This window comes from Microtus oregoni, unplaced genomic scaffold, assembly GCF_018167655.1.
Source record: "Microtus oregoni isolate MIOR12 unplaced genomic scaffold, Mior012 000000F_ref0000247, whole genome shotgun sequence".
NCBI classification, from domain to species: domain Eukaryota; kingdom Metazoa; phylum Chordata; class Mammalia; order Rodentia; family Cricetidae; genus Microtus; species Microtus oregoni.
The window spans coordinates 52,459,106-52,484,428 of NW_024543059.1; positions in this window are offsets into that span (position 1 = coordinate 52,459,106).

Below are 25,323 nucleotides of genomic sequence, written 5' to 3' on the forward strand. Positions count from 1 at the left end.
CAGACATGGAAGGTTAGCACTTTTGACTTATGTATATGTGTGGATGTTTTACGTGTGTATGTCTTTGGTGGCCAGAAAAGGAGGCCAGATGCCCTGGATCTGGAGTTACAGGTGGTTCCGAGCCTCTGTAAATGGATTGAGACTGAACTCAGGTCTTTGCAGGAGCAATGTGTACTTCCCCTGCTGAGCCAGTTCTCCAGTTTTATTCCCTTGCTGTGCACTCTTAGCACAGTAGTAACATGAAGACTGATTTAAAAATCTTTCTAATTCTCTTCTAACTAAGATTTTTAAAGAAGATATTAAAATATCTCAAAGTTAAACATTCCTGGGCTGAGCCATTGTATAATGCTTAAATAATACATTAAGCTTGAGAATACAGAAGGCAATGTTTCCTAAAGGAAAAAAATATAAAGCTCTGATTATTTGATTCTTATGGAACAAAACAAGGCAAACACCAATCTGTGAAGCACAGGAAGATACTTGGAAATAAAATGGCTTTCTCTTATTTTATTTGCATCACTCAAAGTATAGCTAGAAGTTGAAGAGAAGATAGAAATGATTTTTATGAGTCCTTGAAGCCTAGTGAGTTTTATTTCTCAAGTAAACCATTGTTGAGAAAATTAAGATCTAATTTTTTAAGCAAAGAAACAAACATTAATTTCTGTGTTCTCTGTAAGTTTTGTATGAGTCTGAGAACAAAGTTATGCAAAGGAATTTACTTAGCAAATGAGGTTATGTCACAGTGCAAGACTAAAACTAGAAAATAAGCTTCATATGCAAACATGTAAATTGTTAGATGACTGTAATAAAAATCGAAAGAAACCCTGTTGCCGTTGTGGCTACCAACACATGATCTATATAAGAACAAGCCAGTAAGCTTCCCAGTGTGGATGGGAGAGTATTGCAGGGGACTTCATTCCTAATTGAGAGCTACTGGAGGTTAATGGCAGATGGAGGAGAAAGAGTCAGTTTTCTCTGTGTTTGTGTATTGTCCAAGGCTGTGTTCTAGCTGATGCATCTCCACACATGATGAATCTCCACACATGCAGATAGCATGGCTGCATTTGGGCTCAGTGAGTTATAAAGAAAAAAACCAAAAGCAAAAAAGTAAAAGATGTGAAGTTAGGAGGGGACACATGAAGGAGCCTGGGAGAATTTTCAATGGATGAATATGATCAAAACGTAATGCATATGGACATGAAATTCTGAACGATAGATAAATAAAATTGAAATTTGGAAAATAATATGCTATAATACAAGCAGCCTTTTTTTCTAAACTGGCAGGATTATCTGGTCCTCAAACAATGTCAATCAAAAGAGCAACTGAGGAAGTGATAGAAAAGTGAGCGTCTAGAAGCATGTAGCCATGGAACATGCAGCACAAGGACAATGTCTAATCAGGCTGGGCATGGTACAGCCTGGATTCAATTGGTGCGGTGTATTTCCTTTATCTGCTCCATTGGAATCATCCAGTCTTTGTCAAATTCCTTATTTTACGTTTTAAAGATTTCATCAATCTTTATCACAGTGTGGTGTTGTCCTGAAGAAGCCCTCTCCGAGGGAGAACGCAGGCCGCCTCTTGGACCCCATCACCTCTCCACACTCCAGCTCGTAGCATTTGCCTTCAGTGCAGATGCTTCTAATGGCTTGGAAATGCTCTGAAGTGTTACCTGATATCATTTTAGATGATATTTTTAAATTTTTCAAAAATCACTTTATAAAATGAACCCTGGGGAATCATAAGTTCATAGGGTCTAGGATAAGATGATTTAAATAGAATAGTATCCCAAGGCAGCTGGGAGGCAAACCATGGTTGCAAAATCACTTGCACCCTGCTGGAGGCAGCTTCATATTGAGTTTTATGATCTTACTGGGAAACACATTTAAAGCAACTAGCACCTGACTAAAAGTATAATCTGTACCTCGCAAGATAAATGATATACATATTTCTATGGAGTCTTTTTAACTGAGCCATTGTATGTTTTATTCTGATATTAAAATGAAATTGTTAATTTTTCACTTGTTTATGAAAAATAGAAAATAATATTTCATTGGTAGTTTACAGCCACATGTATTTATTTGTCCCGAAGAGACTGGATCATAAGAAGAGGTCTGAAGGTTTCAGGTAAGTGTACGGTGGGGAGGAGGCACAGAGTATCATCGGGGCCACGGGAAAATTCCCTCGGCCCCTACATTTTTTCCCATGTCTGAACCTGTTTTCTCGTCTGAGATGTGAGGGAGTCAGAGTATACTCCTCCACAATTTTGAAGGATAACATGAGGGTCAGATACAGAACATGTAGTTCTTAGAACAATGAGGGACCTCACAGGTCCGTTTTACTCCCTCCACAGACTCTCTGGGTTTATCGGAGAGCAACTGGAAAGGAAAGGGAAATATTTGGACCTGGACATTGCCGGGTGCCTGTTCATCCCCACCTTCACTTACTTGCCTGAAATTGCAGAAGGATGACTAGGACCCTGGCCAAATTCTTTCCAGGTAACCCACATTCTAGAAAAGTCTATTGTTTACTTACTGTAGAAATGATTACCCATTGTCATGATATGAACAAATATGTTTGCTATTTCCCAGTGTTTGTGAATTACACTCCAAAATAAATGAACCTGGATTCCCTGGGGTGTGTCAAGAATGTAACTGAGTTAGATGCTTGGCTATACTCTCTTCTGCAGATCCAATACCTCTTCCATGATATTGGGATAGAAAATTTAGTCTATTTCACTTGTATAATTGGGACCACTGCTTCCTGCTGGCCCTGGGCTGTGGCTCAGTCTCAGCTGCTAACAGTCACTGTCAGTCCCTGTCCAACCTACCTCAGCCCTGGCCCTGTTCCTTCAGAGTATAATTGTATAACCCAGGCTGAGCACTCATAAAGAATAAAGGTTTATTCAGCTCAATTGTGAAAGCTTAGAAATTCAAGACTGAGGACCTGGCTGGCAAGATTGCTTTTCCTGGTAAAAAACACTCTTTCATCCCCAAGTCTATCCAGTACATAGGATGGCAGAACGCAATAGTCCAACTCAGGCTTCTCTTCCTTCTTATGAATTCACAGTCCCATTGGATTAGAACCTCACCCTTACAATCTAATTTCCTATTCACATTCATTACAAATTCCCAGAAAATAAGTCAGCAGCTTCCAATTTATGACACATGAGTTTTTAATTAATAATTTATTGAAAAATATGAAACTAATAAGAAATAATTACTTTTCAGTGATATTAACATCCAATAAGATTGACTCCATTGTGTTTTAGGACCTGGGGATAACCCTCTGTGACTTCAGTGTCTGGTCTAGGTCTACCGCTTCTGTAGTGTCACCTTTCACCTTGTGGAAAGGTAGCATAGGAATGTAGCTAAGTGATTTTATCAACCTGTTTCCAGCCTTTAGAATTTGGGGGGCTCAATTGCATGATTTCACTCATCTCCTCTGTACTGTATGATCAGAGCTAGCTGGCATCCTTCTGAGAGTTCTTCACACTTCGTATTGTAATGGTATCTGTCTCTGTCTTTCCCTGAGATAATTATGGAAACCCATAACTCATGTCTCAGCAAATCCTTTGTGCAACTATACACCTGTTCCTCCTGAGAAACTAGTGGAATGTCCAATTAGACCCTTGAATTTCTTCAGAGCATGCTTCTCTGGCAGTTAGATTCCTATTTTGAACTCTTTCTATGGGCAGGATAAGCTGACAATTTCCTTTTTACCTAGCGGTTGCTTTTTCAGGTTTTCTTGTTCCCTAGATATGGAGCAAAGATTTCTCCTTGGGTCTTGTTTGTTTGAAGGAAATAGTTCAGCTAAAAGACATGACAAATTTAAACAAAATTTATTGAGAGGAAAATAAAAAGAAAAGTGTCGCCCTTCAACTTTGAAGCATTTTTATTGGGAGCCAGTGTGTTACCTGGAAGGGCACCTCTGAGGGCTGGCTGGTCCCAGGAGTGCTGCTGAGTGCCTGTACACCCCGTTCATACAGCTTCTCCGCACCAGGCGGTTTCAGCCCTGGGGACCTTTCTGTTGGGTCACTGAATGCAGCCTGATCTTGCCTCTACTGTGAATGGTTCTGTTCTGCCATTACAACACACGTGTGTGTGTGTGTGTGTGTGTGTGTGTGTGTGTGTGTGTGTGTCTGTGTGTCTGTGTGTCTGTATATATATAAAGAAGGAATATATATACTCCTTTGTACATTCTTTACCTAAGCTCATATATTTTATTTGATAAGTTAAAAGATGAAAGAATTATCTGATTTGAAGAGAAGCCCACACAGACTTGTTCACTATTTTAGTAGACAAGTGGCCTTCCTCCCCCACATAATCTATACCTATGAATTAAATAGCTAATATAGAACTAATTTTAATTTTTCCCATTTGATTTCATTGACCACTTTTCTGATTCAGTGAAGTAAAAACAATTATTATCATTCAAGTTGAGTAAAGGGAGGTGTTTAGAAGTACTATCAAACAAGAATGCTTTGCAGCTAAGAGTTCTAGGACTGACTGGGGACTTGGGGAGCGCCTAGGAAATATGGTCCTGGCTGTGAGGGGAGGCTATAATGCCACCCTTTCTTCTCACAAGACTGAATATGTAGTGCCATCTACTGGTAGGTATGACAAATTCAAAGGAAAACAAACCACCTCTTCCACACAGGATGTGAAAACATTTGTAAAATAGATATCTTCACCAGTTACAGCCCTACCAGGAAATGGCTGTGCTCAGTACACAAAACGTTATTATGCACCAATAATAACATCTTACATCTCCATGAAAAAAAAATCCTTTTAGTTGCTAAAATATTGCTCTTTCAGTGTTAAATATCTGAACAAATATGACTTCTGTATAATGTCAACTTAATTGTATAACTCCGTGTTTAACTAAGTTTCAACACAAAAAAAGTGTAGTCTGCCCAGCAGTTCTTTCAGCATTGTGGAGAAACATGCAACCCCAGGTCTTTCCCAGGTCCAGTGAGGAAGCATCTTGTCTTTATCAAGATCCCCATGAGTCAGCATTCCCATGGCAAAGGACTTAGCACGGTGCAAGGAAAAGGCACATGAAGAAATAAAAGCTGAAACTAAAGTGTATGAAAACTAAAACAAAGCCGAGGAAGTTATCCTAATTGTCATGGCTCCAGAACCATTTATCAGTTTTCAATCTTCCTCATTCCACAATTAAAACATTTGGAATCACTGTAAGATAAATTTAAGCAGTTATGAAACAAATTATATCTCCATTAAAGAAGGACAATTAGGAACAATTCCCTCTAGCTATATGTTAATATTATACTTTTGCGCATATTGGGATTCATTTTTCTGTTTGACATCTGCGATGGGATTTTCCATAAGATTAATGACTGAGACAGTTGCAACAGCAGCCTCTCAAGAGCCTGCAGAGAAAGGCTGTGGGGACAAGGCACACTAAGGAGCTGCAGCAGAGAGTGCAATCAGCAGGGATGTCGAGACTCATGCATGTGTGAATGCACACACACACATACAAACATGAACATACTCACATATATACAAATGCACACAGCGCATGAACATAGCATGTGAACAAAAATGCACACACAGGCACTCATAGAAATTCATGTATATACATGCATATAACATATGAATATACATGCATGCACACAGCTTTATGTGTATATTCATATAGTACACAAATGTACATGCAGACAACATGTGCACTTGAATGCACCAAGCATGTAGCATGTGCATGCAGAGAAATGGACAAACATTCCTGCACATACCATATGAACATGCCTGTGTATACAACCACACACACACACAAAAACAGACTTTGATAATGATCCTTCAGTATCAAATTTACATGCCACAGAAGCAAAAATTCAACCCTTTCCCCATCCTCCACAGGTTCTGGGCTTCTGAAACCACCTCAAAAAGATGGTTCCTTACCTTAAGCTGTTTCTTTTCATGTGCCAGATGCCTCTAACCTAAAACTGAATGCAAATGGGTGTGTGTGCAGCAGGACAAAGAGCACAGCCTCCCATTCTCAAAAACTGTACACATGGTCTGCCCTGCAACCCGTGTTGTCCAGCTGTCAGCGTGGGAGGACACTATGTCCCACCAGCGTCAGAGTGCACATTTTCCAGTTATTAGGTGGTAACTGGATAGAGAAATTACATTCGTTAATAGGAAATAAAATTGTCCATATCTTCCATAGCATTATTACTGATTTCTCCTCTGGATCAATCAATTGCTGAAAATACATGAAGAATCTGCACCACAATGAACAATTTACATTTCTTGTGTTTCAGAGGTGTGTTTTTGTGTGTGTTTCTTACATTTTAAGCAATTGCACTCTAAGAAAACTGGTATTTTATACTCAAATTATTATTCTCTTTATCCTTAATAACAGTTTTTGAGATTTTGTACATAATTTGATACTGCCCTAAACAGGCAAAACTTTGAGCATCACAAAACAGAGAGAACTCCACCTGATTACAGATCTCAATTGAAGCCAGGCCTGATTGTATAAACCTGTGACCCTAGCTACTCAGCAGGCTTGGTTAAGGAGTACCCAGAGTCCATTCCTACCTGCAGCAGAGGAAATGTAATCCAGGCTGAACAATCTACGGAGACCCAGTATCAATTTTTCAAGTTAAAAAGTGGGAGGCACGACAGCTCAATAGGAGATCTTGGGTTCAACATTGGTACTGGAAACAAAACAAAAGAGTCCAGTGTGTATTTTCATAAAAAACAGAGCGAAAGGAGTTACCACACTATGTATGAATCACATAATTCTAAAAGAGTAGCATTGGACACAAAATAGTAAGCCTTATGATTATAACTAATATAAAAATTCTACTGAAGATAGAAAAATCTATGGTGATAAAAGTAAATTAAGTGCTTGCCCCTGAGGGGAACAGAGGAGACTTAGGGAAGTTCTGTGGAGCATAGTCCCCTTGATCTGCACTGTGGTTAAGTAGAAATCAACATTCATATGCATAAGTGTATATATGCATATATGCATGTATACATATGAACACATATATATTCATATATGTGAATAAGCATTGAATTGTGTGTTTAAGATATATACACTTCCTTCCACATTACACGCTGTGGTTCAATAAAGTAATTAAACTGTAATTGCTTTCCGGGCAGCTGCACCTTCTTCAAGTCAGTAATGGAAACAGAATACCTACATGAGGTGTTGGGAGTGAGAACGAGGTTGGGGTAATGAGCCCTATAAAGACTAAACCCTATTGAAGAAGTCAGTATCATCGAACAATAGCCTTTTAGCGCTGATGTTGTAAAAAGTGGGTAATAAATAAGAGACATAATGGATACAAGGAAGAGTATTGTTCAGTGTGGGAGTCCTCAGAAGGGAAATCAAACAGCCGTCAACTCTTCATTCTGTTTCAACACCAGAATCCAGAGCGTAGTTCAATAAGTTTTCAGTAGGCTTTATTCTCATAATCCACTGAGGTTGTATAAAGAGGGTCAGACTGGGTACTGATGGTGGACTCACCCCATCCTCAGGAAGGATGTCATTTCTGAAAAGTAGCTGCCTTTCTTGCAACTCTCCTTCTAGGAAATTCCCTTTCAGATTGGCTGTCCACCTTCTCATATTGCTACAACCAGGCTGACTTACACCGCAGGTATATGTATCTTCTAATTGTCAGACTAGAAAGCCAACTCTGGTGTGGGCTGAGCCACACTCTCTCTAAGCTCTGAAGAAGAGTGCCAGTCGTCTCTCCTAATTTCCTTGTGTTCTTTCATGCAAAGTGACATAATTTCATTATCCACAGGAAACATTATCTCCTCATGCAAGTCTATATTTTTGTAAAGGTGGGATCATAGCAGATCAGGATGCATCCTGTTTATAGACTACAAAGAGACTCTTTTCAAAAAGGTCCTCTATTCACAGGAAGTGATAGCAGGACTTCAGCTTTAACACCTGACACCAGCTCTCCACGATCTTACTGCGGATGGGGCACTGTCCTTCCCATTCATCTGAACTAAATGTCCAAAAGCAATTCCTCTTTCTTAGGACCCTCTTTCACCCCATTTTAGAGAAGCCCGCAAATGACACCTGATCATTCTGTTAAAAGAAGCTAGCAGTTATTTCAGCATTTACTTATAAATTTTCCAGCAAATTATCCCTTCTAATATTAAGGATTCTAGGACTCTAGATGTAAAGGCATTATGCCATGATGCAGGAATTCTCGAGGAAGACACTCCACAGAGAACTGGAGATGTGGATAGGAGAATATTAATGAGCATAAAATGCTGACCCCCATCATTGCCACAGCTATTGCCTACATTTGAGTCTTACCACATTCTGTCTAGATTATTTTGAACAATTTTCTAAATGTGCTTCCTGCCTCCACTCTCACTCCTACAAATGCATTGTCCAGTATGCTTTAAGTTACCAAGTTCCCCCTCAACAGTGTTGTATTAAATCAGAATGACTCTCAGGATAATGTGCCATATTTTCATGATGTCTTTCAAATTCTTATTTACAAGAAACTCAACCCTGAATGCACCTTATCTCTGCCCTTGTGAAAATGTCCGTGCCTTTGTGTCTACTTAGAATATTCTTTCAGAGTCATTCACTAGCTGAGTTCTTAATCCCTGCATAAACCTCCAGGTATCCTCTATGAACTGGATTGGGAGTGAATTTTCACCTCTATCTAGCATGCAAAAGGACTCAGTATTTAACTCTTCATGTTGCTGCTTTTACACTTCTGTTAGTAGAAAAGCAATCTTGTGTTTTCCTAGCTCTTCTCTAAGCACCTGTAGGGCCAACACCATGCATGATGGTAGAAGTCCACAGAAGTGAATCTGTAACACCCTTTATTAAAGGTCAGAGAGTTCAGACCCATTCTTACTCCTTCAAGGTTATACGACAGGATATGTTGACCTGAGGTGCTACTGCATGTTTTGCCTAAACAAGAAGATATTTTGACCTAGGTTGTGGCTACTTGGTGTTTGGAGATGTGAGCAGGAAGTTACTTTATTTGCCCTTTGTATCATGACAGGAAGTCGTTTGCCTTCCCCTTTCTTTTGGATTTGAGTACATAAGAACTTTGAGTAATAAACTTGAGGCTGATCACAGTATTCACTGGATGCCCTCCTGATTCTATCTGTTGTCTCTTATCTATTTAATCTTCACTTCTTCTGCCAATTACAGACAAATAAGTCTGATGTGACCCTAGGAAATGGCGCCTCAGACATGGAATTGGGGCACAGAGGAATAGTGTGATAGACACCGCGTATACGGACATCACAGGTATAAATGAAAAGTGGGTGCTCAGGATAAAAGTGCAGTGAACACGTGGTGACTAACTCGGGGGTAAAACTATAAGCTAATTTGTAAATATGGGGCAGGGAAATAGTCAATGGCTGTGACACTATTTTAAAATGTCTATAGGAGATTTTGAGCCCATCAGTGACATTGTTAAGGGGAGTAGTGATCCCAGTTCCTCTAGACTTTTTACAGATGCTGGCTCAGGTGGAATATGCAATACAGCATCAGCAGGTGTACTATATAGATTATATATGGGAAACATATGTGCTTACTACACTACATATGCCAACGGCTGTATTGTGGCAAAAAGGACCATTATTATGGTTACATCTTTCTGTTTCCCCAGTCAGAGTGTTAAACCCTTATTATGAAGAAGTAGCTTGCTTGATACAGAAAAGCCAGATAGATTCTAGGTAATACTTTGATAGAAAACATAATGCTATCAATATTCCTTATCCTAGATAAGTTGATTGGTTATTTCAAAATAATGATTCCTGAGCAATAACATTTGCTCAATTTTTGAACCAAATTGATAATCATTTCCAGCAGATTGATTATTGCAAATTGCACAAATGCATTACTTTATATCCCTAGAGTTGTAATGAAATATCCCTCAAAAGGTTTTATGTTAATTTTTACAGATGGTTCTTCTAATAGAAGAGCAGCTTATGTTATTGATGGTAAAGGGTATGTAATACAAACAGATCCAGATTCAGATCATATAATGGAATTATGAACAATAGCTATGGTTTCCCAGGTTTTGTAAATAATTCATTTAATTTCTACTGACAGACAATATATATTTTGGAGATCTTCAAATTATAGAGACTGTACCCTGTATTGGAAGTAGTTATAATCAAGGTAGAATACTGTTCCAGCAAATTAATGATGACATTCATTGAAGAAAATTGCCATGCTTTGCGGGCCATATTAGGACACATTTAAGTCTTCCTGGTCCATTGACTGAAGGTAATGCTTTAGATGACAAATTTATTCAGTTGATTGCTTTATCTCAGGTTGAGTTTTCTCAGTAATCACAATGCTTTACATCATCAAAACAGTAGAAGTTTAAGAAAACAAGTTGGTTTAACAAGAGAAATTGCTCATCAGATTGTTAAGCAGTGTGATACATGCCCAAAATATTATGTGTGCCTCATCTTGGAGTATATGTTTGAGGCCCGCTTCCTAATAATTTATGGCAAATGGCTGTTAACCATGTTGCAAAATTTGGCAGGTCAAGATATGTGCATGTTGCAGTCAACACATATTCAGGCTTCTTGATGGCCACTGTACAAACTGGAGAAGGCACTAAGCATTGGATAACTCATTGCTTAAAGTGTTTTCATATACACTAATCCCTAAAGCTATAAACACAGATAATGAATTCCGACATATTAATAAATCATTTCAGCATTTTTTCCCAATGGAATATTGAGCTTAATATAGGCATTCCTTATAATTCTCAAGGGCATGAAACTTTGTAGCATACCCATGATTCCTTCAAAATACAACCTCAAAAATAAAAAAAAGTGGGAGTTATACCCCTAGTCACCACATAATGCATTGAATCATGCTCTTTTTATTCTAAATTTCTTGAATGTGGATGGCCACAAGCAATCTGCCACAGATAGATCTTGGCATGGTGGAACCAGAGTGACTTTCGCTAAAGCAAACTGGAAAGACTCTTGCATTGGATTATGGAAAGGACCTGCCCCTGTTTTAATATGGGGTCAATTGAATATTTGTAGTTTTTCACAGGAAGAAAATGAAGTTCAATGGCTCCCAGGTGTTTGGTGCAGTGTGTGGACCATCGGATGCCCTCCCTATTCTATCTGTTGTCTCTTGTTTGTTTCTTTCTTAATCCTCACCCCTTCTTCCAAGTACAGATGAATAAGTCAGGTGGGATCCCAAGCCATTATATTATCCTATTTGATATTCTGTTCCTAATGCCTCTTGATATTCCCTTCCCACAGTATTCAATAAAGATTTTATAAATGGATGAATTGGTAAAGTAACCAAAATGTTCAAAAAATATTTAATAGGTCACTGCCAACAATGTTTTTCTCTATAGAACTCTCTCCAATTTCATTTTAGAAAATCAGATTCACTACAATTATTATGATGGAATATTAAGTTGAAGTTTTAAAGTAGATGTTGGGTAATTGAGTTTCATTCAAATCGAACTTGGCATTAACTTTCTTAATTTTGTGGTAGTGCAGCCAGACATACAAGGTTTAGATATCAAAAGCTGGTGCAGATGCTTCCATAGGGGCTATGACTTCCTGGCCTATGTTCCTTTATGTTTTGAGTTTGAATGCAGAAATTGGAGACACACAATAAACTGTCTGACTAGCATGGGCAGTGGGTGGAAAAGCATTTCTAAAGGGAATAGGAAATGTATAATAAAGCATCTTTCTGTTCTGTTTTACACAACGGGAAATGTCTCAGTCCTCTGCTACACCAGTTAGCTTTCCAGAATGAAAGTTGTACATATAAAAAGCTTGTAATTTGGCATAATTTGCAAATCAAGTACCCATATCAAATTAGATATTACTATGGCCTAGTATACTTTTCTTTGTATATACCCAGACACCAACCACAGGCGTGTCCAGTCAAGAGTGACAGGGCTACATGTAGGCCATTGTTCTGAGATAGCTCTCCACTAACCTAGCTCTGAGGATCTGGGTGGACAGAGTGCAGCCTGGGACTCTAGTTTACATCATTACTGATTGGTGATGACAGAGTCCCTTATAGACAGGCCACTTGAGCTTCAGATAGAAAGGTAACAGTTAAAGTCATTCCTCACAGAGTGACTCAGCTTTCTAAGGGGAGATCTTTCTCTTCATGCGTTCAGTGCATAGAAGGAAATAGATATCTTTCTTCCATTCTTTTAATATTAAATAATTAATGCAACACAATTGGATTCCCTAGTCAAACTGTTTATCAATTTCATTAGAAAATGAAACAATTTATTATATGTTACCTCCTAAAGTAAAATATAAGACAATCAGAAAATCCTTGCTTATATTTTAGTGTTTGTTTAGAAGTGTGACAACTTCTGAGACAATATGTCTCTCTTGTCTATGACACCAATGTCATAAGTGAATCTGAGTTTTCCATTAGGAATACTCAGGGGATTTGTCTGGATTCACTTTCCTGGATTTATGCTAAGACCTTCATTGATTACCTGAAAGCAGTGTAGAATGTAATAAGCATAGTTCAGTTTTCAAACTAGTGCATTTACCAAACCTCTTAAAGCAACTTTTCCTCAATTTGATATGTTGGTGAGCAGCAAAATCATCAGTAATACTAATATTAATCATCAATAATTCTGAATGCTAATAAACACATACAAATAAAGATTTTGAAAAACGACTTAGCTGTATTCTCAGGTCATAAAATAAATTTCTGTGAAGGAGACAGTGTTTCAAAAGGGTGGGGGTTATGCTATTGAGTAAAATCCAATCAAAGTTTATCCATTCTGGATATAAGTTGTACAGACACAGAAGTCTAACAAATTTTAAAGTATAAACAAGAAGAAACAAATAGATTTCATGGTACTGTGTAATAAAAATTTAGTTTACATAACTGAAGAAAGGAGAAATTGATCATGGGTGCTCAGACATTTGTGAAATTGTTCCCAAGTGCCTGAGGGTACTGGGAAAGCTGTGGGATCATAAGAAGCTCCCATTGCTGTTCTTTAGAGTCTATTAGGAAAATGAGTTCTGAGTGATTACAATTAGTTCATTAATTAATACAAGGATGTCTAAGGGAATAAAAGGTTCATGAAAATAGAAATGAAAAAGCCAACAGTTTTAGTGTGGAATTTAAAGGTCACTGGAGGTAATTCAACATAGCACTCTGTGTAAGTGGAAAGTGTCATCTAACACATTGTAAAAAACGTACATATTGGCCTCAGTTTACAGTGTTCATCCTACAAAATGAGAACAAAGACATTACCTGAATTCTTTGGCCAAATTATGCAAGTTTTACTTTCTCTCAGACAGGGCTGTCTCTCTAAAGCTAACTTTGAAAAAGAATAGTATCAAACACAGAAAAGAGTATTATTTATATTGTCCAAAAACCTTCAAGACTAGGAGTCTTTCAAGGGTTGTAGTGTTTTCAAAGTAATTTTGTTTATGTGGGAACTTGGTTGAACATATGAAAATTATTTGGCAGAACATCTCAGGGTGTGGGGAGCATGACACTTTCAAGAAACCGGTGAAAGCATGGCCAAGCTGCATTTTGCAGCAAATATACAGAATTTGTTATAATCTTATAATAAAATGGCTTCTATCTTAAAGAAGGAGTCGGGCTGGTCCATCTAGACTAGAGACAGACGTTAAAGTTAAAGAACATAAAGGAAACTAGATCTAGACTAGAGACAGACGTTAAAGTTAAAGGACATATAGGAAACCTTTTCATTTGGATTTCCAGGCCCATAGTCCTAGTAGTTGGGGGAGCAGAGTGGGGATAGATAGCTTCCACCCGCAGGAATAGGCAGTTGGACAAACTCAGGCTAATGACAGGATACTTATCTGGAATCCTTTTGACTTGTGAGAGGTGGATCCAAGTTTTAGCATTTCTTCAACTCTCTGAAGCTTACACGAATTATTTTTAGTTTACAAAAACAGATAAAAGTTTTATATATATTATCATTACCATCGTTTTTAATCTGTACCGAAATTGTCATTGTAAAAAAAATGCCTAACAGGGTATGCAAAACAGCTGGAGTAGACTCATGCTTTTGAGTCATAGCAAAAGCTATGGCTTTTGGGTTAAAAAGGATGAACACTCTTTATTTTTTTTTTTATTTATTTATTTATTAATTATGTATACAATATTCTGTCTGCATGTATGCCTGAAGGCCAGAAGAGGGCACCAGACCTCATTGCAGATGGTTGTGAGCCACCATGTGGTTGCTGAGAATTGAACTCAGGACCTTTGGAAGAGCAGGCAATGCTCTTAACCGCTGAGCCATATCTCCAGCCTCCAACACTCTTTATTTTTATTTATTTTTTTGTCCAGAGGGCTGCATATAGATTGGAGAGAGAATTTTTTTAGCATGATGAGAAGCAACTTGAGAACAACCAAATAAAATTGAAATCTCAAGCTTGAGACTGACAGTAGTCAATGATTCACCAGTTTATTAGAACACCACTGATCAATGTTAAAGTCTGAACTTCTAAAATCTTAGTATAGTAAAGGTATAGAGTAATTTGTATCTATATATTAAATTGGTTTCTTTTATCTTTTCAATTCACCTAAGCTTTTGTATCCTCGGGCCTTTAAAACTTGCATTTATCTTGGAATATTTTCTTAGACTCTTAGAACTTACATAAATTTAAAATTTCTTTTAAAGTTAACCATTTACCCTGAGACAAATGCTTATTGAGATCAGTGATTGCAAAGCAAGTTCCTTTAATTAGTAAAAGTTACAACTAAAACCTGTTCATCCTTCAAGCTGAAGCCTGTTAGTAAGAGAAACCTACCTGTGAGTTCACCTTTATCATCATGAGACCTAATAACTCTAGAAAGGCACAGCTTGGTTCTCTTATATGAAATACATTAACAAGACAGCTGTTGTTAACATGGTAAAGATACAGTTAGCCATCAACACCACCAGAGATCTGGGAGGATATAACAGGAAGTATAATCCAAATGGTCTTTGTATAATTAAAATGACAGAGACTCACCTGTATGATTACCCTAAGCTCCAGCGGTAGCTTTGTTAGTAACAGAGGTTCATCTTTAGCAGTCAAACAGGATAGCATTGAGTCACAGACCTTCAGCTTCTAGATCCAAAAAGTCCGATTTTCCTGTGGAGAAGAAAGCTGATAAAACTGACCTCACTTCAATGAGGCAGAATATGGCAGTTAGCCCTACATATCCACAGTTTGGGCACAGCCTTGGCAGTAGGAGAGGCACGGGGCAGTTCTCCCAGTGATTAGCATCAACACAATCCAAGTCTGTGCCTCATCATCTTTGGAGACCTCAACATGGCCTCTAGGAGCTGGCATTTCTGCCTACCACAGGAAACTTTTCACATTGAAATTTTAGATGCCATATTCTCGAGACCTATGAAAAGTTTTGAGGGCCATCTATTAAATATACCTGACTTTAAATAAAGTGTGTTTGTTTTTAACTGTTTGCTATAGGCTTAACCTTGAAAATATATGTCAGAGGCTAAACAAAGCTTATTCCTGTAAATAAATTACTTTTGTGCCCAGCATGACTACAAACATAATTCTGAATAATTAAAGAATTGGGCCATTTATAAAGTGACTGACTATATCCAAATTATTATTTTTAACAGTTTTTAACAACTTATTAGCTTTTATAGGATTAGAATCCAGTGATTCTAAATTATTATCATTTTCATTTTAACATTAGGCCTCAGAAATGTTGAACTTGCAGTGGGGGATTTATACTGGATATGATGAAGGCTCAGTAGAAGAATTTAACAGGAAATACATTATTCATGGAAGCCCCATCTCAATCCAGCAGTAAGATCCAATCCTCAGTCCTCAACTTTGGCAGTTTGCTCCCAACAACCTGCACCTGCACATCAAATATCCAGGCTTTCATCCTTTCATGCGGTCCTGTAGAGCCGGCAACAGGCTTTACCTGTGTACATTAGCAAAGTCAGTGTCTTGATTTCTAGGCAAAGCAAACATTAAGATGTAGTTTTTTTTTTCTATTGATCCTCATGGGACCAACGTTTTTTGAAATCTTCATTTTTCCTATTAGTTTCTTTTTCTTTTCTTTTTTAATCTATCATATTCTTGCTGTTTTAAGCCTGTATTAGCCATTTTCATCTAGACCCTTAATTCGGAAATCTACTTCTATGAGCACCTTTTAAGATTGGGTACTTAGGTGATGAAAATCATATGCATATTTGTAGAAATCTATGGCTACCTGGAAATTATTTCACACTACATTCTGGCAAATGTGGCAGCAAATGTCCTTCTTTCTTACGTTACAATAGGAAACAGAAAATAACCTATGGGGCAGAGGAAAAAGCTTGTTAGATACAGTGACAGACTTCAGTTGGGCCTGTGTTCTTTTGGGTGGGGGAAGACCAAACACTGTGGCAACCACTTTGTTCTGACCTTGTAAAAAATGGCTTCCATCTTAAGAGAGGGTCAGGCTGGTCCACCAGCTGTCCTAACTTTTGATAATGAGATCATCATGAAACACAATGAAAGTCTATCATTTTATTCAAAGTAACCATTAAAGGAAGTGAAAAGTTTCTACCTAAAAGAATTCCTGGTAAGTTTTTAGGAACAACAAACAAAGTCAATTGCAATCAAAACACTTCCTTGATAATTTCTGTTAAATAAACCTTATGTGGGGGCAATAAAGTTAAAAGGCTAACTATACTTGATTTCCCAAAACTAGGAAAATACTGCAAAGTCTTCATGTGATAGTCTCCACAATGTCACCTAACACCCATCTTCATAATTTATTTTTAAAGACTATATCTTAATATGATAGTAAAAAACATGTCCCAAGGGATTCTGTAGAGGTTAGTGAATAACTGCGGTGTCATAGCTTCTAATCTGAGACTGTGAAGTTGCATTTCTACTCTTCCTAGGCACCTCCATTTAAATTAAAATGGCCTTTTGGATATGTCTTTAATTTAGAATGGAATCATGGAAACATGTCTAGTTTTCATTTCATTACCACTTAGATATCCTGAGCTCTGTAAATTCAGCTACTGTACATATCTTCAGTTACTAGATAAAATGGCAGAGAGCATTCATAAAATTATTTTTGTGATTGATCAAGTTTTATATAAACCCCTGCTTCTCAGAAGGAACCAAGAGCTTTCATAGATATTGGACTATGGTCAACCCTCTCTCGTCATGATAATAACAATAGCCATTGTCTATTGCAAGCTGGTGACATGCCCAGCATATAAGATCTCTCAATACTTCCCCAAGGAATCTACAAGGAGCATAACAGTCAAACCACAGTGATGAAACTCATTCAATTAATGGCTTTCAAAACTATTTTAAAGTAAGTGCACTCCCACACACTAAATCTAGTACAGAAAGCTTGACAGAAAATGTTCCACTCTGCAAGTGGTGGACCTGGTAAGACCTGATCAGATCTAATGTGTTATTCTCCATGAGTGAATAGTGGTTAATCTTCAATGTGTTACTGAGAAACTTTTAATTAAAATATGAAGAGCAAGTTCAGAGATCATAGGAAAGAGGTTTGTTGCCTTCCTGATTGCAAACTTCACAGCTAGGAATGAGCTCATCTCTGCTCCTTCTATTGTCATGTATACTTGCCCTGAGGGTCCTGTGAAAGCTTTGACTTTGGTTTGCAATGCATTTTAAGTGGAAAAACATCAAATTCCAATTTAAACAGAATTGTAAAACACCTTTATGCATGATAGATAACACACTGGGGTTTTAGGATACTTTCTTCAACCAATTCATCCAATTTAATGGAATTTTATTTTTACTTATATTGATTGTTTTGGGGACTTAACAAACTTTAAGAGTCATTTTTATCATGATGTTTATCAGTTTTACTATAATGTTTAATCTTAGCTATCAACTGCATTAGATTGAGAGACACTAGAAGATCAGGAATGTACACCCTGGGTGTGTCTGTGTCATTTTCCAGAGATTAGATTGCAAGGATTCTGACATAATCAAAGGCTTAATCTACCAACAGATTCAAATTTTAAACAAACTTTTTGGAGATGGTGATACCGTTGAAGGCAAGATCTAGTTGGAAAAGGTAAGTCACTGGGAATAGCATTTGAAAGCCATTTTTCTTCTTAGTGCACTTTCTGGTGCCTAGCTACCATGCATTGAGCATTTTCTGCTCGAAGACTTGACCTTACTGAAGACCCAATGTAGTAGGTTCAGAAGACCTCAAAGTGAAACCTCCAAAACCACAAAACAAAATAAATCTGTTTTTCTGAGGTATTTTGTTTCCATGACATAAAAAATGATTAACACATTTTTGCTATTTCCTCTTGTAAGATCTACTTGTTTACTGGGTTGATGAAGACCTCTTGAGATTAAGTCAACCACATACCTCATAGCATAGAAATTCACAAAAGAGAATCTTATATATTATTGCATATTTACTCAATGAAAGAAAATATTGTATTTTGATGTGGGATTTCCCTCTGTATGCTGTGATTACCATTAATGAATAAAGAAACTGCATTGGGCTGTTGATAGAGCAGAACTTAGGTAGGCAGGGAGGACTGGACTGAAGGCTGGGAGAAAGAAGGGTGGAGTTAGAGACATGATGTAGCCCCACCAAAGACAGACACTGGAACTTTAGCAGGTAAGCCACAACCATGTGGTGATACACAGATTAATAGAAATGGGTTAAATTAATACATAAGAGTTAGCCCATAAGAAATGAGAGCTAATGGTCCAAGCAGTAATTTAATTAATATAGTTTCTGTGCAATTATTTTGGGACTAAGCAGCCGGGAACCAAGAAGCACTCCCCTTCTTCATACTTCAGTATTTCATGGATGAGATAAGATACCATAATGGTTATGTATGTATTTGGTCATTCTTATGACTGGCAACTTGAAATTCTGATCATTTTCTTTCCCTACGTTTGTGGTTCTCAAAAAACTTGAATTTATTTATAGAAAATACTTTGTGCATCATGAAACTCAAGAAAAAATGTAAACTTATCTAACACTGTGTTGCTGATTTCCATTTCCAATGTCTTCACTTTTCATTCAGAAACCAGTGTTCTGTGAACACTCAGCCAGATATATGAATCACCCAAGACAAATGAGATTCCGGAGAACAAGAGAGAAAACAATTGATACAAGCAAATACTTACCTAAGTCTTAAAGGGTTACTTTTCACAGTCAGATTGCTGATGTTTTTATATGTAAGAAAATGTATTGCCATGACCTTCTGAAATGAAAACTTCCACACATATGTTTTTAACTTCAAGAACAACAAGGTCATCGGAAAAATGTCTGTGTTATAATTTCTAACCCAACCATGTAGCTAAGGTTAAGTGAGAACAATACAAGTTGTTTTTATGATATGGAAGTCTTGCCTTTTCACACATAAGTTCATACAACTCATTTCCTGTACCTCTTTAGTTATGATTTATACTTGGACAACTCCTTTCTAATACATAAAATATTTTCTTCTCATTTGTTTCCAATTCCTAGCTTGAAACAGTTGCTCATGATACCATTAATCAGCCTTCAGTTTTATGGACTGTCTCAGGTGGCCCTCTGCATCTTGGGAAGACAGGGAAACAGGCATTTTGCTGTAGCCATGATTGAGTGTGCTAATGTATTCCATGTGACATGTACTCTCAGAAGCATGTGGTGTACTAGAGAAATACATTATAAATTTCCAAGGTCAAATACCAAATTTAATTATCATAGTAAAGAATCTGCTTGTAAGTTCTCATTGTAATGTCCTTGATGACAATATTAGGAAAATCAGTTTCATTTATACAAGTAAAACAATGATCCCACAGGATATCTATAGGCCAGCACTGGAGATTTATATTGGTCTCAATCTTTGGAAACTGCTTCTGGGGATTTACCCTTTGCTCCACTTTCACATCTGTTGCTGTGATATAATACTCTGACAATTAGCATAAGGAAAGGGGGTATTTATCTAGTTTACAATGAAGGTTGCAGTCCATCACTGCTGGTAAGTCACATACCACATAGCCACAGTTCAAAGCAAAGAAAACTGAATGTGTCCATGCTCATCTCTTTGCCTGCTTCTGCTCAGCTGGTTTTTTCTACATGTTTATACGTCAGACATCACTAACGAAGGAACGTGATGCTCACAGTGTGCTAGGTCTTTCTACATCTGCTAACAAAGACCATTCTCCACACACAACAGAAGATAGACATTTCCTCATTGGGACTACCAACCAAGGTTGTGTTGACAAAACTAATCACCACACTTTTAGTTTCCACATTGAGTTAGTCATCCTCAAAAAAAAAAAAAAAACTGTGTGGTGATGTGAATATATTATCAAAGGACAGAGAGAAAACAAAATGCTCTTACTCCAAAGTCCAAGTTTTGCTCCATCTCCTCAGCACAAGCTTCTGCAGCTAGCACACTTTCTGCCTGCTCTCTGTCTGTCATGATTTCAGAAAATGATAACTATTTGATAGTTTTTCCTTGGGAGTTTTCTCTTTATACGGGACTGTTATCCCACAGCCTAAGACCCCAAGGTCCTTTCCCGAGTATCATGACAGAGCTTACCACTGAAAGGAATGCCTGCATTTTGTTGTATGTGGGCATGTGTGGATGTACACATATATATATATATATATGTATATATATATGTGTGTATATATATATATATATACATACATACATATGTACATTCACACATGGAGACAGAGGGCAGCCTTCAATGTTGCTCCTCAGTAATCATCCACATCTTTGTTTCAGCAGGGAACTTACCAAGTAGGCTGCTTAGCCAACAAACCCCAAGGACTTTCTTGTGTCCAATTGTTCAGTGCTGAGATTTGAAGAACTTGTCACAGCACACATTACTTAAGGAGGATTCTAGGAACTGAACTCAGGTCCTTGTTCTTAAAAGATCACTTACCAACCTCAGACTGACTTCCCAATCTATAAATCTGTTCTATCTCATATTTCTCTGTTCAATCACAATCAATTTTTAACAAACAGTTCCAAACAGAAGAATCCAGTGTTCACTGTGTGCTAGGTACCATTCCTCTCACCAGGGTCTGCTTCCAGTAAGACTTTAAAATCTAGTTATCTTTTACTCTAGTTACTGAGTGTCCATGGTACCAGTTTGGCAAATTTTTAATGGTGTTCATTGTATGTCTTAAGGTTTCTTAGCTGTGAGAAAGAACCATGGCCATGAAAACTCTTATAAAGGAAAGCATTTAATTGGTGTGACTCGCTAAGAGTTCAGAGATTCAGGCCATTATCATCGTGGTAGGACATGGTGGCCTGTAGGCGGACATGGTGATAGTGAAATAGTTGAAATTCCTACATATTGCAGGCAACAGGAAATGATATGTCTGTCACACTGAATGGCACTTGAGCAAAGGAGACTGCCAAGCCTGCCCCCATGGTGACACACTTCATTCAACAAGCCATGCCTATTCTAACAAAGCCATACTTTCCTAATAGTGCCATTTCCTATGGGCTTATGGGAGTCAATTACATTTATACGATCATACAACATATCAGTTCTGTGAGGTTGTACATGATAAAACAGCAAAGGGACAGGTTTCTACTTTTAAAGGTCTACAGAAAGCAGCAGCATCTGGTAAGGCGGTATGCTATATTCACAGGCCTGTGGATACCTTGCTGGAGTGACAGCAAACTCCAATAGGAATAGGAAGGTGGAGTAAGAAAACATTCTGAGGCAATTCAAGGAGCAAATTCCTTTATTAGCATACAAAGTTATTATAGAAAATGATTTAGATACAATACTTTGGACTTATCAAGATAAGATAGATAACAGAATTTTCTTCTTAGTACTGCTTTTATAGTGTCCCATAGGTTTGGATATGTTGTGCCTTCATTTCCATTGAATTCAAGGAAGATTTTAATTTCTTTATTTCTTCCTTGACCCAGGAGTGGTTCAGTAGTTAACAGTTCAGTTTCCATGAGTTTGTAGGCATTCTGGGAGTAGTATTGTTGTTGAATTCTAACTTTACTCCATGGTGATCTGATAAGACACAGATGTACCCAGAGAACTCTATACCCTACCATGGAGATATTTAGACACCAAGTTTTTTGCCACTTTATTTATTGTAGAGAAGAACTAACTGGAATCAACCTAATTGTCAATCAGCAATGAAATAGATAACAAAAATTACACACACACACACACACACACACACACACACACACAAACACTACTCAGCTCTGAAGAAAAACGAGTTTAAAATTTTGCTAGAAAAATAGATGGACTGTCCTAGAACTCATTCATCCTGACTGGGCTTGAACTCAGAGATCTGCCTGCCTCTGCCTCCTAAATGCTGGGATTAAAGGTGTGTACCATCACTGTCCAGCTTGAAACGCATCTTTTAAAAAAGACAGAGTGATGACTTGGGGTGTATATGTGTGTGTTAGAACAAATGCACTAAAGATATATCAAATGTCAATTGTGGGATGAAAAATATAGGTAGTGTGTATCATTATCCTGCATTAGTCTATTTTCTGCATGTTTGAAATTTTCATAATAAAATTTTAAACCAATAAATAGAAAAAGATAGATAACAGAGTAATTTCTCCAAAATTAATATATACAAATGGATCAGATATTATAAACATAATACAATTATAAAACACATTGTAATACATTGTAAAAATAATATATTTCCATTGTAAATATAATGTACTTGATAACTGTTTTATTGTATACAATTTTACTATTTAGAGCTGAAAAATTTCGTATTTTTAAAAAAAGAGTAATGTTAAGGGATATTTGTACACTGTGTGAAAATGTATTGCTTTGATTTTTGTAATAAAAACCTGTTGGCCAATAGTTAGGCAGGAGATATAGGCAGGACTTGCCAAGACAGGATTCTGGTAAGAAGAAAGGCAGAGTTGCCAAGGAAACATGAAGAGGAAAAGGGAGGTGTATGATGGATGAGAGGTAATACCATGTGATAGAATGTAGATTAATATAAATGGGTTAATTTAAGTTATAAGAGCTAGTTAGGCACAAGCCTAAGCTGTAGGTTGAGCTTTCATAATTAATAACAAGTCTCCATCTCATGAGAACTGGCTGGTGGGACAGAAATAGACTCATTAAATTTCCTAAAAATCTATTTCCCAAGCCCAAGGCCTTTAGCTTTGTAACCCACTAAATTTCACCAGCACAATCCCTATGACTGTGGATGTGGAATGACCCATCACCCACTTTAACTAGCTGCGGCGAACTTCTCGACCAGCGAGGAAGAACAACCACCACACGAGGATTCTTCTCAGATCACGCTTTATTGGAGTGCCTCTTGGTTGAGGGGGAGCAGGAAGTGACGGGCCCTGAGAGCACTAAGGCAGCTGCTTATATAGGGAGCAGGCACACGGGTCACCCTGTGATTGGTTGCCACCATCAGTGGACACAAGACTGCATCGGGATAGGCCCAAGGGCCCTTATCCACCGCGCATGCGGAAAGCAGGGGACACGCAGCTCCCAAAGGCATAGCCATATATTGAGTTGTTTATTTCCAACGGGACAGGATGTCAGCGCCATCTTGTAATGGCGATCCTGTCCGGCTCCCTGCAACTAGCATGCTGCTTGCTCTGAGACTGGGGAGCTCTTAGCATGCCCTGCATGTGTAGTTTCAGGTATTTCTCCCTGCTCATAAGGTTGCTCCTCACCCTGTTTTCCATTGCCAGTGTCAAGCGGAATCCTTTCAGTCCGATGCACTCTCTTGTGTCTGTTCTTACTCTTGTACCCTGTGCTTTTTATCTCTGATGAAAACCATCTTTGCCTCCTCCTCATTTCCTCCTGTTCTACTCTAGCAGTTTCTTTTTGTTATTTTTTGGTTTGATACTTATATTTTAATTCATTTAGACTTGACATTTGTAATTGGTGAGAGACAATGGTCTAGTTTCATTTTTCTGTGTTTAACTATCTCTGTTACTTTATGTAATAGAGAAATTGCCCAACCAATACTCATTATAAACATCCTTACTGAAAATAAGGATGTAGGTGTTCGTGTTTTTTTTTTTTTTTTAAGTTTACTATTCTGTCCCATTTTTTAAAGTATCTCTTCTTTGGCTGAGCCTCACTGCTTGCATCACTAAAACTTCTTATAGAATGAAGCCAGACACTTTTATGGTTCTTGCTTCTTTTTTCTCAGATGACGTTCACTGTGAAGGTTTCTGTCTGGTTCCATATTGACATTTTAACAGGGATTCTATGAAGTTTTGGTAGGATGGACATTTTAGCAATGCTGACTAATCGAATCCACAGCAAGAATTGCCTTTTTGTTTTGTGACATGAGCACCCCTGAGGTGGGCATGGGAGCACATACTGCAGTTTTTTAAATGTGCAGATGTGGGGAAACCAGCTTTTTAGACGCTGGTAAAGGAGCAGTAAGATCTGTGATTATACCCCAATAACTGCTGCCAAAGCTGGGGTTCTGAAGACCTGGGGAGAGGAAGATTGCATTTTTAAAACATGAGGGGCATGCCTCCAATCACAGATGATAATGCTATGAGTTATTTGGGATATGTCAACACTTTCATCATCTGTCACTTACCATTTCATGGGCATTTATAATCTTATCACGCTTTTTTCTATTTCCTTGGAAAAAGAAGAGCCAGGGCAAGCACAATGTATTGCTCGCATGCAGAAGGGCTTAGAAAGGATTCATTTCCGTTTTGACAAATGGGTGGACTGATTGCAATAGACTGACTTAATTCTTATTGAGTGAAGTGGGAGAATAGTCACCTGGAAAGGCTTTGCAGAGCTTTCATGTAAAGACTGAAAGTGCAGGTGCAGGGTGTTTCCAGGGAAATCCCACCCTGGATACCTTCAATCTATATGCCAAGTGCATGGCATCTTAGGAATTATTGTTTATATACATTTGTATGTATGTATGAACTCATACATACATACATTCAGATGCACAGATACAACATCTTATATTTTCTTTAACCCAACCTGCTTTCACAACACATAGTAGGTAGTCAGCACATTTTGAATAATGCTTCACATGACAATCAGAAGGTTGCAGCTTACTGACCAAGTTTGACTGTAGAAGTCCATCTACATGAGAAAATAGATGGGCTTTGTCATTTCACTGTCCAAAATTCACAAGGCTTTTGTTTGTCATCTTTGTGATATATTTGTAGTTGTAGCCTCTCCTTTTATATACGAGCAATTCTGTCTCCATCTGCTAGTGTTGCCAGATGGAGGAAAAGCAGGGAGACCAAGAAATTAATGAAGCAACTTATCTAGTTGCTTTGAAAGCAAGAATATATATGAAAATCAAATCTGTTGAGATGCCCTTTCCAAAGAGCAATGGTTTCATACTGTATATATATGAAGAGTCTGGAGGCA